General features: G+C 37.6%; 2 non-coding genes across 2 annotated transcripts; both read left to right on the top strand.

Moving 5' to 3' along the window:
• Positions 1-2,987: 2,987 nt before the first annotated feature.
• Positions 2,988-3,151, top strand: LOC131694400 (U1 spliceosomal RNA). The gene has a single exon (XR_009306496.1). It is a non-coding gene; the product is annotated as a U1 spliceosomal RNA (small nuclear RNA).
• A 1,089-nt stretch (positions 3,152-4,240) lies between these two features.
• On the top strand, positions 4,241-4,404 carry LOC131694404 (U1 spliceosomal RNA). The gene has a single exon (XR_009306500.1). It is a non-coding gene; the product is annotated as a U1 spliceosomal RNA (small nuclear RNA).
• Positions 4,405-5,133: the final 729 nt, after the last annotated feature.

Here is a 5,133-nt window from a genome sequence, read left to right as displayed (position 1 = left end):
TGTATTCTACTTCACTCCGGTTATGTCTCTGACATTACCCGCCCATCTTTTTTTTCTGTAGCAAGAAGAGATACTCGCACAAGTATAAAATCATATAATCAGACCTTCGAATTGGTTTTTCTACTCGTGCATGTAAAGTTCTTACTCACGACGACAATGAAATTATTAAGCTAGAGCTTGAACATTTACATGGGATGCCAGTGTTTTTTTCCCTGAAATAAGAGCCGCCAGTTTTCCGGCTTTTGTGTCCGCCTAACTCTTAATATAGTAGCTCTATTTTACATAATATCGGGATAACATTAAATGAAAAATTGCTATTTATCGGTATGAGCATTATTCTTCCAAATCAGTGTTAAACTATAGTTATTTTTGAATATGTGTATTAGAAATTGTTGGGTTCAATCGTAATCGCTAGAGGAACTAGAGCCAGTATTTTGACAGAAACCAGAAATGATGAAACATTGGCATTTAAAAAAACACGCTAACTACGGTGTCTTTGTCGAACAACTTAATACAAAAAAATTCGGCATCCGCGAAACTTCAGGATACGAAAGAATGGACTTTTCCCTTTCATATGCAACCGATCGCAAAATAATCGGTTGGGAGGTCCAGTACAACTTGTTATTTCAAAGATTTTTGTTTGAAAACATATGTTTTACAAAGATACTAGTTCACTGTTTTCCCACTAGGTGGTACTATAGAAATTCAAATAATACTAAAATTGAGAATATGAGGAAAAAAATCATTGTCTACAACTTTGTAAAAAATTATGGATGAATAATGGATATACATGATGCTCCTCCTTAACCCCGCCAAACACGACGAACGAGGATGGGCATCACAGGGTGTTTAGTTGTTTGAAAGAGATAAAAGATAGTTATTATATGATACGCCAAATAATATTCCTACGTGAACCCCGCGGGTATCTGTCAAACTTTAGCGAAACAAATCCAATAAACCAGTGAAGCAATAGTGAATGAGCTCTGAAATTAGAGTAAAAAGTCTTTTAGGAAGGGCACTGCACAATTTTTGTACGCGGCCTTCAATTGATGGAATGCGAATAAATTGGCATCAGATGCTTTGCTCATGAAAATTCAATTTTTCCGGGACAAGTTTTTTTTTGCTTACAAAATGCCATGCCCTTTGTGTATGCAAAGCTTATGATCCACTGGCACATCAGCATTGCTCGGAAAATGCTTTCCAACTCTTAGCATTGCATACATACAGGATATTTTGCAGGTCACCAGAAGCTGTTAATTTAACCACCACCACATGTTCATTTTACCCACACACTGTAAACATGTCTCATTTTTGGACATGTTTTGAAATCAAGAATAATGCACGTATATGGCAGCCCTATCCCATTTGTATTGAACTGACATAAGTCAACATCTCAGCGGGCACACAAATTATGGGCCCCACTGACAGTTCAAATTGCTCTGCTCGTTTTGCTCGAAGCTCGATTTTCACTAGTCAGATACCGCACGGCATGACTCAGTTTTTAGACATTTGTTAAAAAACGAAAATATTGTAGCTGTCCAATATTTTCGCTTTGAAGAAATGTGTTGTTTTGGACATGTCGGTGAATAACAAAAACTTTACACCATGGTGCACCAACAAATTAACCGAACTCGACTATCGCATAACTGTGTCGAATGAAATTGATTCTCTTTATTGTGGATCGACCCTAACGCGGCGTTTTAGATGTTGGCTTTGAAATCATGGCGGCGTAGCAGATACCTGGAATAATGTTTGAAAAAATATGTTTATGTCGAAGTATTTTCACGAAATATGTACAAAACATGTCTTAAAAGAAACATATAAGGTGATTGTAATATCTCATTCACTTATTAGCTAGAAAATAATGACTGCTTAGCGTGTTCATTTTACCACCAGTTCTCCTACACTTTGAATTCTTTGAATTGCCCAGTATAACCAGAAAGAAAAGAACCCCTTACACGAGGCGCTAGTAATGTCATTACTGGGCAGTAATGTCACTTTTAATGATCGTGTAATTCCGTACAATTCCAGTTATGTCATTACTTCGCAATGACACTTTCATTGCTCGTTTAAGGGCCCCTAAAGAGTTTATGATGGGACAATTTGAAGTAGGTAAAGCTGTGATTTAAAACCAGTGTTGCCAAAAGCCTTAATTTTCAAAAATTTCAAAAGTGTTAATAACTGCAACCAACATCTAAAATTTGCAAATATCTGTGTTATCAAAGATGTCTGCATTCAAATTTAAAAGTCTGCATATTCACAGACATATCTGCAGATCTGGCATCTCTGTTCGCCGTTTATCGATGGCATTCCTAGTATTTGTGTAACCTACAATGAAACCATTTAAATCTTCGTACAAGAAGCAAAACTTTCTGTGGATAAAAGCTTCGGTCAGTGCGAATCATGCAGAAAAGCTTCCATTGTTCTAGTGATAAAGGCGATGTCTGCGTTACATTTTGTGTTACACACTAATTCTAGCTATTTATCAACCTTTTTGAGACTCTCAAGGCGTATATTATTTTACACACGTTCATACACCTTATGTAGATTATCTTGAATCAGTTTTGTGTTTATCATATTGGAAGTTCGAATTCATATCCGCCGGGCATAGACTTTTCTACGGCTCAGGTACGTACACGAAACATGACACAAATACTACATCACAAGCTGGTGGAAAATAATAAACAAAGACGGAAAAAGTAAATGGGATTGTTTTCAACCAGGAAACTGCATTAGTGTTCGTGAGACCGGTCGACAAGAACTCAATGCTCTTCTTCCCTTTGAGGCAGACCATCGTGTGAGAGTACGCAATACATGGGCAATGGAAGGAATGTATCATGGAAGCTTTTTTTTATCTATCATCATTCCTGTTCCTTTAACCGAACTTTCGTTCACAGTGTTTTAACTTTCATATAATTTCTATTCTACAATCGCTAGCGTACATTACTGTCTGTTGTAGTCGAGGCTACCGATAACCACAGCAAAGCATACTTACCTGGCATAGGGGTTACCGTGATCAGAAAGGCGGTTCCCCCAGGGCGAGACCCTTCCATTGCACTTCGGTTGGGTTGACCTCTGCGATTATTCCTCATGTGAATAACTCGTATGCGCAATTTTTGGTAGCCGGGACGTGCGTACGCGCACATCCCGATCTAAATTTAGAAATCAGTCAGCCATAGGGCGTAGGTACGATTTACATGATGCGAAGTTATGTTTCCATCAGTGATGCCACATGTTTTTTGAAATGTCTGTAGAAGAATAATTAAAATGTCTGTAAAAGTCTGTAGATGGTTGTGTAAATCCTAGTTACACTAGAATATTACTTTAAAAGTAGATTGAAAATAGAATGTAATTAAGAAGGAATCACTCGTATTCGAATACAGTTATTCTAGTGCAATTTTGCTAAACACTATTACCCTTTTAAAAGTCTGCAGATCTCTGGTTACGTCTGTAGGAGGCTATCAAATGTCTGTAAAATACAGACATGTTTGTAAATCTGGCATCGTTGGTTTCCATCACAGATACAGCCAGGGATGCCATTATGCCAGATTTAAGCTGACAAGTGACATAGCCATAAATTTTGCAGCTTCCAGACAAACCTCTAATTCTACCAGATGTTTAAATTATTTTCGATCACGAAACTGAGTTTTGACAGCTTGTGTGCGTGAAGTGCATGTAAATGAATTGATGGTGAAAAATGAATATTTTAAATGCATTGCTTTCAACGGCTTTTTCATGAATATCTGAAATTGTAATTACAAATAGAACCAACAATGTTCAAATGAGCTTATTAGGTAAAGGTTATTAAAATGCGGTTTGTCTGGAATTTCCATTCAAAGTGGATTTTGACAGTTGGCTTTTAGGCCGTAATCCTATGTTTGTCGAGAAGTAAGCAAAGGGCGCAGCAAATTTCGTACTGGTCGAGCTTGAGCTCGGATAGTACTACTATGTAACTCAGCGTATTTTGCTTCATTGGGATTATTTTGACTAACGCATATCCCATCAAAGCGCTTCAAGCTTTCAAAATGGATAAAAGCTGCACACTCATATGAAATGGTACACGCTGATGTGAGCGTGTACCATTGCATATGAGGAAATGAATCTACCGTGGAAGCTTTTTCATATATCATCGTTCTTTCTTTTATCTACACCCTTTTCATCCACAGCATTTTCTATACAACAATCGCTAGCGTACATTACCGTCTACTAGAGTAGAGGCTACTGGCAACCACAGCAAAGCATACTTACCTGGCATAGGGGTTACCGTGATCAGAAAGGCGGTTCCCCCAGGGCGAGACCCTTCCATTGCACTTCGGTTGGGTTGACCTCTGCGATTATTCCTCATGTGAATAACTCGTATGTGCAATTTTTGGTAGCCGGGACGTGCGTACGCGCACATCCCGATCTATAATTTTCATTAAAGGAGGTGAGGCTAGATTGGTGCTTAGGCAAGATGTGACAAGAAGCCGTACATAAATGACGTTGTTTTTTCGGCGACTTTTGACCCCTTCCTCTTCCCTCGTAACAATTGGTCACAAAATTCTAACCTCCCCCTCGTAAATAACGTAGCATTTACCTACCCCCTCCCCCTCGTCCCATGCACAGCGCCCGGGTGATGAAAAATAATTACATATGTTTTTCAATTATTTTAAATAAATGTCCTTTCAAAATGTTTGACGACTTTTATTAACATTTTCATTATAACAGCGAATTTCGTGCAAAATAAGCCCATTTCATGACAAATATGTGTTGATAGTTTTGTTTTGAATTTTATATGTCAAGGAGAGCATGAAGACAAGTTCTCTCAGTTCACAATCGTGCAGCTGCCAATGATTCTAAGAACCATACGTTCAACTAAATTACTAAATTTTGTTTGGTTGAATCCAAAGTGAAAATTTAATTCAGCCTCCAAACTAAGTCTACTAGTTAGCAACATTAGCTAACTAATGCAGCAAGTTAAATCCGCATACAAAATCTTTTCGTATTATTGTATTTCCGCGAATTAAAGTTTATCAACCACGTATACGGTAAATGCATGATAAATACATGTTTCACTTCGCCGCACAATTCAGTTCAATTTAGCAATTTTGACTTTTTTAACGATAATAATTTCATTTGTCAAAAGTAATGACA

Source organism: Topomyia yanbarensis, chromosome 3, assembly GCF_030247195.1.
Source record: "Topomyia yanbarensis strain Yona2022 chromosome 3, ASM3024719v1, whole genome shotgun sequence".
NCBI lineage: Eukaryota > Metazoa > Arthropoda > Insecta > Diptera > Culicidae > Topomyia > Topomyia yanbarensis.
This window is presented reverse-complemented; position numbering and strand designations above follow the sequence as displayed.